Source organism: Panthera pardus, unplaced genomic scaffold (genome assembly GCF_024362965.1).
Source record: "Panthera pardus isolate Hobbes unplaced genomic scaffold, ASM2436296v1 HiC_scaffold_22, whole genome shotgun sequence".
Taxonomy (NCBI): Eukaryota; Metazoa; Chordata; class Mammalia; order Carnivora; family Felidae; genus Panthera; species Panthera pardus.
Genome location: NW_026526788.1, coordinates 57,642,993 through 57,656,225, shown reverse-complemented (window position 1 = coordinate 57,656,225; position 13,233 = coordinate 57,642,993). Strand labels below are relative to the sequence as shown.

General features: G+C 38.9%; 1 long non-coding RNA gene across 2 annotated transcripts in view; it reads left to right on the top strand.

Moving 5' to 3' along the window:
* The window catches only part of LOC109272752 (uncharacterized), a 68,373-nt gene that overhangs the window by 38,277 nt on the left and 16,863 nt on the right, over nt 1-13,233 (top strand). For both annotated transcript variants that reach the window (XR_002082588.2, XR_002082589.2), the window contains exon 2: nt 11,086-11,129. This is a non-coding gene — a long non-coding RNA (uncharacterized LOC109272752). The remainder of the gene's footprint in view (nt 1-11,085; nt 11,130-13,233) is intronic.

Below are 13,233 nucleotides of genomic sequence, written 5' to 3'. Positions count from 1 at the left end.
ATTCTTCATAATCAGAGGCTCCCTTATCTCCTTTAACTTATTTTCCATATGGTTCCTCAATTAAAACCCCTCTCACAGGTTAAGTCAAGTTTCCTTACTTTCATCCCTCCCCCACAGGATACAAATCCCTCCCTCAGTTCCCCTAGGGAGGAATGCCTTTTCTGCTTCCCAATCCTTTCCTTCCTCCAAGGTCCACTTTAGACCAATGTCCTCCATCAAAGTCCTCCCTGACAGCTCCTGCCCAGTTCCCTCTTCCTTCTCTGACCTCTTAGTACACAATGGCATGGGATAATAATAGCCCTCACTGGCCCAGTGGTTGACAAAGCACTGCACTAACTTGTGATTTTCACCAGCCCCTGAGGTTGGTAAGGAGAACTTTCTTGACCCTTCAGAGAGAATGAAAAACCATCCCAAGACCATACTGCAAGTGGCAAAACTGGAATGTCAGCTCAGATCCTGGAAGTCCAAAGCTTTTCCACTACAATCTTTTGGCTCTCTCTCACACTTCTATACCCCAAAGGTACCTGGTTCAGAGTTGAGAAAAGTTAGACACTCTAGTAACTATTTGTAGATTATTCTATTGATCTTGTCAAATATAAATCTTTCTTCCTATAGTCCAATTGCTCCCAACCCCAAATGACTGCTTCCACTTTTCATGAGCCATGAGTCTACAAAGCACCAGAAGTGGAAGTTCTCTTTCCATATTTCATCTGTGATGGGATCTGTCTCTGGGGAGTGGGGCTGGGGTTTCTTCTTCAGAGATGCCATCTGTGAGGGGCGTGGTCTCCCTGAAGAGCTAGAGATGGGGGGATATCTCTAAAGCATAGCAGAATGAGGACATGATTTCACTTGTTTGTATAAGATTTTTTTTTTTGAACCAAAGAAAAGAGGTCTTTAAAAAACACTAGCAGAGAAAATCTCTCTCCTTTGGCTGAGTGACATTTCATGCCTGTTCATATCGTTATGTCAGTCTTTGAAACATGAAGAGCTAAAGCAGTCTCTTTCCTCACTAGACAAAAGGAAGAACTGGGTGTTACCCTGGTAGGAGAGCCAAATGTGATGAGTGAGGCACTAGGATTGAGGCTGAGTCACTGGGAGGCATTGGGAGGGTGGGGGTGGTGGTCAGAGCCTTCTCCTGAGCTTTTAAAGCCAGCAAATGTACTTAGGGATGTAGTTACACACACCTGTTGGCTATAGCCAGTGCTAGTATTATCAGCATCTGGGACATGGCTCAGAGAAAACCTTCGGCTGTCTTTAGTTCTTTTGAAATTGACCTTTTCCAGATCATGTGGACTAGCGTTTTAGTTTTTAACGACTTAAAAAATAATACTTTAGAACTCAAAATTGCAAAATTGTGCAAAGAATTCCTGTGTACTCTTCACCCAGCTTCCCCCAATGATAATATCTCACTTAACCATAGTTGTTTTTGATGTAGCATCTAAGAACAAATAATTTATTATTATCAATGAGTTCCGTTGGTAGTTCTCATATGGATTCTTTTAGTTGCCATCAAATGGCAGCTGAGGCTAGAGCCATCTGAAGGTTTCTTCACTTATGTGAAGCTGGGTTTGTAAGGCATCTCTTTCTACACATGGTCACTCCAAGTGGGTAGCTCCAACTTTTTAGCACAAGGCAGTCTCAGGGTAATCAGATTTTTATATGATGTCTGGCTAGTTCCAGAGCAATTGTTCCAAGAGGTCTGGGTGGAAGTTGCAAGGCTTCTTTTAAAAAAATTTTTTTTTTATTTGAGAGAGAGAGAGATCTTGAGTAGGGGAGAGGGGCAGAGGGAGAGAGAATATCAGGAAGGCTTGATGCTCTGTGTGGAGTCCGATGCGGGGCTCAACCTCACCACCCTGGGATCATGCCTGAGCTGAAATCAAGAGTCAGATGCTTAACCGACTGAACCACCCAAATGCCCGTGGGAGTTGCAAGGGTTCTTAAGATTTAATCTTGAAAGTCCCAGAATATCACTTCCATATCATTCTATTGGACAAGCAAGTCACTCAGGCCAGCCAGATTCGAGGAAATAGGAATCAGACTCTACATCACAACAGAAGTAACAAAAAAAAAAAAAAAAAAGGATAGCTATCTTTAATCTTTAACTGCAGGGCAGTTGTGGTGATCTCCAAGTGGACAATCATGCTAAGGAAGAGCTCATTAGAAATGTTATTTATGTCATTGGAAGGATAAGTCCTATGTATGAGAATTTTCATCCAGTCATAGTATCACAGCACCAGTAGGCAGTATATGCTCAATAAATGTTGTCTCACAGAGCAATTGAACCATCTTCTAAACCCATATATAGTAAGCAGAAATAAATTGAGAAGTAGTGAATATCTCTGTGGACTTTTGGGTAAATCCTGTGATTGGCCTTGTCCTGGTATAGCTTCCATTCTCCAAATAGACTGGAATTTATCAGACATTTTTTGCTATATCTGTGTCTGTTATAATCTGCCTGGATTAGTTAAGGCACTGTACTAGGTGCTATGTGGGACACCAACATGGCTTAGGCATGGCTCCTGATCTCAGGGATGTTGATAACAAGTCCTCCCTACCTTTCTATTGGGGTCTTACTTTCCAGCCTAGGTGTTAAGCATGACTGGAAAAATGGAGAGGACCTGGGTGGTGAGGGGAGATGGTTGGGGGTATAATTGCCACAATTGTTGTGATGGTTAAACTGGTTATCATGGTTATTCCATGAAGGAGTGAGCAGGTTGCATCTCAGCATCAGCCTTAGAGAGTAGGAATGGGGGCTGGCAAGTTGGATCTTGACTTTTTTCCTAAAAAATGTACCCTCTTTCATATCCGGATGTCAAATTACCCAGAGGACAATTCTTTGTGCACGCACTGGCTGGGTGGAAAGAAATCTTCACCAGGGGATGGGGAACACCCAACTCACGTAGGGGGAAGTCTTTTAGGTAGGAGCACAATGGACTTTAACGGAAGCTGGTGAAGCAAGGGGAGAGCTAAGAATGAACCCCTGAGTCGCCTGAATTAAGGGAAAGGCGCAAACTGAACAGCTCAACTTGGTTTGTGTATTGAGCACGCTTCCTGTGATCCTCTTCCTCAGATTAAAGATGATTACACTTCCAGTCCTGGGGTTGTGGGGAGGAAATTCAGTGAAGAGGAAATTAGTTGGGAATCTAAAATGGGTGTGTCTGACAATAGTAGAAGAATTGAATGTAAGGGCTCCACCTGGTGGTAGCAGAAAAGTGAAATCGGGTGTGTCTGGATAGTGGTCTTGGGTCTTGAAGAAGAGAGGAGGAGGGTTCTTCACCTGAAGAGCTCTTCCAACTCTCTGGTAAGGAGTGGCAGAATTGTGGAGTTCTGAGTTGACAGAACGGACTGGAAGAAAATTGTGCATGTCTTACTGAACAATGAAGAGTGTTATTAAGTGTAAGCGGGAAAGGCTGCCTTAAGCATGGAGGTGGAGGCCAGGGAGAAGCTGTTAGACAAATTCCATGGGTTGGGCTATGGGAAGCCCCTTGGCCTGGGATTGCCAGTTCTCTGAATGTGCCATGCTCCTTCATACCTCCATGCCTTTTCCCTGTGGCTTTTTCTGCCTTGAGTACTCTCCCTTCTTCTTGGGCCTGAATGATATAAGGTTTTTAAATGCAGTGGAAGCTTCAGGACCTTTGGGGGACCTTTTCTGATCATTCTCAATTTGGATTAGGGACCCCTTTTCTGTGTCCCTTGTGGTTTGGGGTTTTCATTGAACATGAATATCATGAAGTTGGGATTGTGTCTGTCTTGCTTATTGTAACATTCCTGGTGCCTAAAACTTCTAAATTCTCAATAAATACCTATTTACTTAAAGGAATATCTCTGTTGTAGCAGTTATCCTATGTAATGAAAATGTATATAGGCTTCTCTGACTCTTCTGCTAGAATATGAGCTTCATGAGAACAGGGACCTGGCTTACTCATCTCTGTATCACCAGCACATTATCACAGAGTATGGGAAATAGAAGATGGCTTATCAATATTTGTTGAATGGATATTAGAGGGGGCAGGGGCCATCTGGGAGTACACATGAGGCTAGTCTGAGATTCTAAGCTCTGGTTCACAGAAAGATCACCAGAGAACTTTAAAAATACTGATACCTATACCCCACATCAGACTAATTAAAACAGAGTCTTTCAAGTGGGGCCCAAGCATCAGTATTTTTTTAAAGCTCCATAGAAGACTCTAATGTTGGAAACCCTGGGCTAGGCTCTAAAGGAGTGTAGGAATCTAGGCTACAAGAGAATAAGGGAACATTCCAGAAAAGAGTCTCTTTCTGCTGGAGAGGGAAGGGCTCTAGTTTCCTTGCAAAACTGTTTAAGTACTAGAGCAGAAGATTCCATCTTATCACTCGATGGATTTTCTCTGGGAGAACTGAGGTAGCTAATTTGCTCTGCTTTTAAGAAGTTAGGATGTTTCTGGGGCACCTGAGTGGCTCAGCTGGTTGAGCATTTGACTTTGGCTTAGCATGATCTCACAGTTTGTCAGTTCGAGCCCCACATTGGGCTCACTGCTGTCAGGGTAGAGCCTGCTTTGGATCCTCTATCCCCATCTCTCTGCCCCTCCCCCACTCATGCTCTCTCTTTCAAAAATGAATAAAAAATATAAGGATGTTTCCAAGAATGGTCTTCACCATAATTCCCAGAATCAGTACCACCCGGAAGCTTATTAGAAATGCACAATCTCAAGCCCCAACACTCCCAAACCTACTGAATGAGAATCTGTAGCATACGCTCATTCAAGTTTGAGATTGTTTGGAAGTAGTTGTTCTCAAAGTGTGGTATACCAGCATCATCTGGGAAAGGGGTTGTGGTGGGACTTGTGTTTCTCACACTTTAGTTTGCATCAGAATTACCCAACTGCTTTCTAATCTCAGATTGTAGGGACAACTCACAGTCCAAAGGGAAACTGGTAAACCCATAAACCACTTCATTCGGTAGGTCTAGGGTAGGGTAGGAGAATTTTCATTTCTAACAAGTTCCTGGTGATGTTCATGCTGCTGGCTCAGAGACAACTTTTTGGCTGCTTACAAATAAGGTTGCTATGACCATTCATGTATAAATCTTTGTACAGATACATATTTTTTCTCTTCTTTTGGGTAAATACTTTGGAGTGGAATTGCTAGATCATGTGAATTATATGTGCAATTTTTAAGAAACTGCCAAACTATTTTCGGTAGTTGTTGGACCATTTTACACTTCTACCAACAGTGGATGAGAGTTCTCGTTCCTTCACATCTTCACCAGCCCTTGGTATGGTCTGTATTTTAACTTTAGCCATTCTGATAGGTGCATGGTGGTATTTTGTTTTGATTTTAATTTGCATTTCCTTAATGATTAATAAAGTTCACCATATTTCCATATACTTATTGCCATCCATATGTACTCTTTGGTGAAGTGTGTGTTCAAATCTTTTGCTCTTTCCTTATTGGGTGGGTTAATTGCTTATCAACGAGTACTTTTCTTATTAAGTTTTGAGAGTTCTTTATTCTGGATATAAGTCCTTTACCATATTTGTAATTTATAAGTATTTCCTTCCAGTCATCCATGGATTGTCTTTTCATTCTCTCAGCAATGTCTTTCAAAGAGTAGAAGTTTTCAATTTTGATGATGTCCAACTTATGAATGTATTTTTTAATGGAATGTGTTTTTGGGGTGTGTCTAAGACATCTTTACCTAACCCAGGGTCACAAAGATTTTCTCCTAGGTTTTCTTCTAGAAATGTTATGGTTTTAGGTCTTACATTTAAATCTATAATTCATTTTTTATATGTAGATATTTTATTTTTTCATGATCCTATGTTGAAAAGACAATCTACTGAATTGCCTTCCCTTTGTTGAAAATCAGTTGTCTATAAATGTGTGGGTCTATGTCTGGACTGTATTCCGTTTCATTGATCTAATTGTTTTACTCTCATTGTCTTAATTACTGTAGCTTTACAATAAAATAATGTCAGTCCTCCCACTTCTTTTGTTCTTCTTCATTTCTTTGTATTTCCAAATGAATTTTAGAAGCAACTTTTTCAAACTAAGTTTTCATTTTCTTCCAGTTAAAAATATTTTTTAATACCCGTTTTGATTTCTCCTTTGATTCATGAGTTATTTACAAGTTGTCATTTAATTTCTAAATACTTGGGGATTTTCCAGAGATCTTTTGGTTTTTATTTATATCATAATTCATTGTGGTCAGAGAATATACTTTGTATAATTTGAGTTCTTTTGAATTTATTTAGACTGGTTTGTAACTAAGTGTATGATTTATTTTGGTGAATGCTCTATTTACACATGACAAGAATGTGGATTCTGCTGCTGTTGGGTGGAATGTTCTACAAATGTCAATTAGGTCAAGTTGATTGATAACATTGTTTAACTCTTCTCTATCCTGATTTTCTTTCTACTTTTGATAGAATTGATAAAATCAATGGTGAGAAAGGAGTACTTAAATGTCAAATTATAATTTAGGTTTGTCCATTTCTTCTTACAGTTCTATCAGTGTTTGCTTCGTATGTTTTGAAGCTCTGTTATTAGGTATATCAATATTTAGGCTTGTTATATTCTTTTGATGACTCGACACTTTTATCCAGTAATGTTCTTTGCTCTGAAATCTATCCTATCTTAAATTAACATAACCAGTCCAGATTTCTTTTGCCAAGTGTTAGTATGGTGTATCTTTTCCTATCTTTTTATTTTTAATCTATTTAGTTTAGTTTTGAACTGCATTTTTTATAGAACATATAATTGGGTCTTGCTTTAAAAATATCCAATCTAACAATCTGTGATTTTTAATTGAGCTATTTAGACTGTTGTTATTTACATGGTTAAGTTTAAGTCTACCATCTTGCTATGTGTTTTCCATTTGTTTCATCTGCTCTTTGTACCTCTTTCCTTTTTTTCCACCTTCTTTGGGATTAAGTAAATTTTTAAATGACTCTATTTTGTCTTTGTTGACTCATTACCTATAATTATGTTTTAGTTTAGCATTTGCTTTAGGGTTTACAATATACATCTCTAATACATCAAAGTGTACCTTAAAATGATATTATACCACTTCACAAATGGTATAAGATCCTTACAATAGTATACTTTCATTTCTCCCCACCTAACCTTTGTGCTATTGTTGCCATATATTTAATTTTATGTATGTTATAAACCTGTACTATATTATTATTTTTGTTTAGAAATTCAATTAATTAGCTTTCAAAAAGTCTTAAATAATAAAAAGAAAATTTATATAATTAGCCACGAGTTAACCATTTTCAGCTTTCTTTATTACATTGTATAGATCTGTACTTCCATCTGTTATCATTTTTCCTCTATCTGAAGGACTTTCTTTAATAATTCTCTTAGTATGGATCTGCTGGTGATTCTTTCAGCTTTTATTTTAGAAGGATATTTTCACCAGAGATGAAATTCTTGGTTGACAGTATTTTTTAATACTTTAATGATGTTGCTCCATTGTCTTTTTGTTTACATTATTTCCAAAGAGAAATCTACTGTTGATCTGTCTTTGTTCCTCTGTACAGCAGTGTCCTTTTTCTCTTTTTCTGGCTACTTATAATATATTCTCTTCATCATTGCTTTTCAGCAACTTGTTTATGATGTGCCTTGGTATAGTTTTTCATGTGTCTTGTGCTAAGAGTTCACTGAGCTTCTTGGATCCATAAGTTTTCCTAATGTTTGGAATTTTTTTTTGCCATTATTTATTAAACATATTTTCATCTCTCCCTCTCTCCTTTCCTTAGACAATTCTAATGACATGTATTTTAGACTCCTTGAAGTTGTTCCAGAGATCACTGCTACTTTTTTAAAAAAATGTTTTTTAATGTTTATTTGTTTTTGAGAGAGGCAGAGACAGAGTGCAAGTGGGGGAGGGGCAGAGAGCGAGAGAGAGAGAGAGAGAGAGAGAGGGAGACACAGAATCCGAAACAGGCTCCAGGCTCTGGGCTGTCAGCACAGAGCCCGATGCAGGGCTCCAACTCATGAACTGTGAGATCATGACCCGAAGGCAGATGCTTGACTGAGCCACCCAGGCACCCTGTTTTTTTTATATAAAAAAATTTTTTTAATGTTTATTTTTGAGAGAAAGAGAGAGAGAGAGAGAGTATGAGCAGGGGAGGGGCAGAGAGAGAGGGAGACACAGAATCTGAAGCAGGCTTCAGGCTCCGAGCTGTCAGCAGAGAGCTTGACCCAGGACTCAAACTCACGAACTGCAAAATCATGACCTGAACCAAAGTTGGACGCTTAACCGACTGAGCCACCCAGGTGCCCCTCTGTATTTTTTTTAATTACCATATTTCTTTCTGTTTTATTTTGTATAGTTCTATTGCTGTATCTTCAAGGTCCCTAATCTTTTTCCTCATGTCCAACATGCCATTAAGCTCATATAGTGTATTTTTTCATCTCACACATTGCTGTTTACATGTCTACAAATGTGATTTGGATCTTTTTCTTTTCAAAATATATGTTCCTCCTACAACTCAACAACAAAGAACTAAATAACCCAATCAAAGAGTGGTCAAAGGATTTAAATGAACATTTCTCCAGAGATGATATACAAATAGCCAATAAGCATATGAAAAATGCCCACCACCATTAATCATTGTGAATCAAAACCACAATGAAATATCACCTCATACCCATTGGGATACATATTATAAAAATGCAACAATAGAAAATAAGTGTTGGTAAAGATCTGGAGAAACTGAAACACTTAGGTGCTCTTGGTGGGAATGTAAAATGGTGCAACCACTATGGAAAATAGTAAGAAAGTTCTTCAAAAAATTAAAAATAGATTTAGCATGTGATATAGCAATTGCACTTTTGGGTATATATCCAAAAGAATTGAGAGCAGGACCTCAAAGAGATGTTTGCACACCCATGTTCATGGCAGCACTATTCATAATAGCCAAGAGGTGGAAGAAACCCACGTGTCTATCAATGGATGAATGGATAAACAAAATGTAGTAAGTACATAAGTGGAATATTATTCAACCTTAAAAAGGAAGGAAATTTTGACACATGCTACAACATGGATGAAACTTGTAGAACTTATGCTAAGTAAAATAAATCACAAAGAGACAAATACTATTTGGTTTCACTTATATGAGGTATCTTGAGTAGTCAGATTTAAAGAAACATAAAGTAGAATAGTGGCTGCCAGGAACAGGAGGGAGGGAGAAATGGGGAATTGTTGTTTAATCAGTATAGAGTTTTAGTTTTGCAAGATGAAAAAGTTCTGGATCTTGGTTCTAAAACAATGTGAATATATTTAACACTGCTGAACTGTACACTTAGAAATTGTTAACATGGTAAATTTTATGTTATGCATTTTTTACCACAATAAAAAATCCACAGCAAAACACAAAATAGATTATAAAGCAAAAAGATAATAAACAAGGAGTCTATTAACATAATGCCAAAATATTTTTGGAAAAAGTAAAATATTGTTCATCCCTGTAGTCTATTTTAAAAACATATTCTGGGGCGCCTGGGTGGCTCAGTCAGTTAAGCATCTGACTTTGGCTCAGGTCATGATTTCACAGTTTGTGGGTTCGAGCTCCATGTCAGGCTCTGTGCTGACAGCTGGGAGCCTGGAGCTTGCTTCAGATTGTGTGTTTCCCCTCTCTCTCTGCCCTTCCCCCACCCACGCTCTGTATCTGTCTCTCAAAAATAAATAAACATCGAAAAAAATTAAAAACATGCTCTTTATAAGCATATAATTAAAAATACAACAAATGGTACTTGGTTTTTTTAAATAAATATATCTTTCATGTCTTTATTTAATTTTTGAAACATGGGTAACACAGTTATAACTGTTTTAATATCCTTCTCTGCTAAATCTAACATCTATATCTGTTTTGTATCGGTTTTAATTGATTGTTTCATCTTCTCACTGTGGATTGTACTTTCCTGCTTTTTTTGCATGGCTAGTAATTTTTATTGGATTCTAGGCATTTGAATTTTATTTTGTTGAGTGCTGAATATTTCTGTATTCCTATAAATATTCTGGATCTTTGTTCTAAGATTTGGTTAAATCACTTGGAAATAGTTTGATCCTTTGGGTCTTGTTTTAAAGATTTGTTAATCAGGACTGGAGCAGTGTTCAGTCTAGGACTAATTAATCCTTACTACTGAGGCAATACCCTTCTAGATACTCTATGCCTCTTCCACCGCTCCACCCCTACCCCCCCAGCCACCCCCACCCCCCAGCCATACATGAATCTTGAGGTTTTCAAGTCCAACTGGTGAGGACAGATCCTATTCCCACACCTGTGTGAGTGCCAATCAGTTACCTGTAATCTTTTTGGATGGTTCTTTCTCTGGCCTCAGATATTTTCCTTACATGTATGTGCTGGTCAGTCCTCAGCTGAATCCTCAAGTGGGAACCCTCTGCAAACCTCCAGAACTTCCTCTCTGTCTGCCATTCTCTCCTTTCTTATACTCTGCTAGCAGCCCTGATCTCCTCAGACTCTTAGCTTTGTAATCTCAAGTGACTGAGTTTGCCTGGCTCTGCCTGGGTCCCCCTCTTTGCACTGGGACCTGGAAACTCCCTCAGTAAGCTGAGGCAACTGTGGTGCTTACTTCATTTGTTTCGCATCTTTCAGGGATCACTATCCTCTCACTTAATATATGGTGCCTTTCAAACTGCATTTCAGCTATTCTGTCAACTTTTTTGGTTGTTTCAGATGGGGGAAACCAGTCCTCTATCTTGGGACTTCCTGAATGGGATGTCTGTATTTAAGTTTCAAAGAAAGCTTTTATTCTGAAAGTTCTTTATATGTTTAAAATAATTAAAAAGAATTGATATTTGTATTTCTCAACTAAAACTTTTGTTTTCTTCACCTGAAAATGATTCCTGACCAAGTGAATTGCCCTCCACTCTCATAGCAATCCCATTGCTCACTCCAAGATGTTAGAATAGAGCTGCCTCTGAATATAAACCAAGCTGCATTAAATCACTGTGTGTGTACTTCACAATGACTGGCAAAACACAACTGTAGTTCTAGGTACAGCCACTTGAAGTAGAGCAGCAGCATTAAATCTTTGCCTCACTCAAGTATGGCCATTCTGTGGTTTGCTTTACAGCTGACATGTCAAAGACATTATGAGGAAGAAGATGAAACTCAAAGGTAAGATTTATAAACATAGGCTCCCTGCTCTTAGATTAAGTGTCCCTTAAGACTTCAACCTAAAGTGGATCTCTGTAAGTCAAAGTCTTGATCATGCACATGCTGATGTCTTCTATTTGGATGCCAGTGGGAATTGCTAAGTAACTATGTAAATCTGACGATAGTGAAGCACAAGCACTCATCTGACAGTGTTGAATGGGGGGAGGTGCAAAACGCAAAGTAGTAACAAATGAAAACGTCTATGCCTGTAGACATAGAGGAATGACAAGGACATTTCAGGCATGTACTGAAGTGTTAAAGTGTCAGTGCTCTATAGCAATGATGCAGACTGTAGGGATTCAGATCCTATCTGAATCAATGATAGGTTTTTTAAGTGGGAAAAGTCACTTACCCATCCTGTCTCAGTTCCTACCGTACTATCTCATAGGGTTTTTGTAAGAATGAAATGAAATCATATGTGCAAAGCATTTACAATGGTGTCTGCACATAATAAGCTCAGTATAATGTTAGCTGTTGGTATCATCATCATTATTATTGTTGATTTCAGAATGATGTATGCAAGAGCAGGAAGGAATGTAGACTATGGAGCATTGAGAGGGAAGGTCTCCTTGAGAAGGTAGAATCGGAGCTGGGCTTTGAAGCATGGAAAGAACTTAAAACAATGGGAATGGGCAGTGATTCTGGGTGCAGGAAACAGAATGAGCTGAAGTCCAAAGGAAAAAATGTTTGAGATATGAGGAAGTCGAGCTGGCACGTATGGTGTTGCTGGGCAGTTGAAGAGTGGTAAGCCTAGAAGGGAAAAAATTTACAAGGTTTGGCAACCGTTTAGATATGACAAGTGGGGAGGAAGGGGGTGTCGTGTATAACCCAGGTACAAGCTGGACATCCACATGACCCAGTCTCAAAGCAACTATCATCTGAAAAAAGCCTACCAAACAAAATTTTTTTAAAACTAACCAAGAATTTTGCTTGCCATTCTCTGAGAACATTAAAAAGCATACCATTCATAAGCTTTAAGAACAATTCTTAAACATCACTTTTGTCTTCTCAGTAATTCTTACATTTCATTAGCTCTGGAGTGTCTCATTCTCTTAACCCTTCACTTTCCATTTCTCCTGTCCTGAAACACTCAACAGTGTCAGCTCATGAGACTCTGTCTTCTATTCTCCTCGTCCTTTCCTTCTGTCTTGTCTCTGTTTATCCACTCTCCCAATTTTGAGTCATGAGGCCTAGGGGCCATCCTGAGAAAGGCAGAACTCTCCTTACAGGGAAGGCTTAGCAAAGCCATCAAAGACAATATTCTCTTCATGAGTAGATGGCAGAGAGGTTTATGCGAGGGCAGAGAAGTTATGTATTAACATTCTTGTGTCAATACATTTAAAAAATCATCACACAAAGAGAACACTAAAGTTTCGAGCCTTGGTGGTAGGACAGTGAAAGGCATATCATCACAGAAATGGGGAAGCCAAGGGATGAAATAGCACTGGGGCAACATGTCGAGTTTAGAACTGGGCACGTACTGGAGCTTCAACATCGCTCCGGGTGGAGATAGAAAAAGAAAGAAAAGAAAGATCAGGGACTTAGATTTGGGCATCATCCCCCAAAATGTGATAGTTAAAGAAGTAAAAGTGAATGGGAAGGGATATATAGAGGAAATAAAGAGAAAGATGAGAACAAAAAACAGAACTTTAGGAAACACTTACATGTCAGTCAGGGTAGGAGTTGGCAAGAGGATTCAGAAAAGGAGAGAGAAACCCGGAGAAACCCTGGGCCTCACCCAGACCAATTCCATCAGACTCTCTGGAGGTGGGATTCATGCACTAACATTGTCGGCAGCTTCCCAAACAGTTCCTGGGCAGCCAACATGGAAAACCATTGTTCTAGAGGCTTATGTGATGCTTGATGCATTTTAAGGTTGGGCAGGAAAGCAGTTATACAGGAATAAAATCCTGTTTTATTGGATTTAAAAACCAGAAACTCTAATATTCCCATTTTTCTGAGGAACCTGAGGCTAAAAGAGATTAATTTTGTGACCTTAAACAAGAAACTTAATTTCCAACCTCGTGCTTTCCTCTTACTGTCATAGACACAAACTCATCTCCCT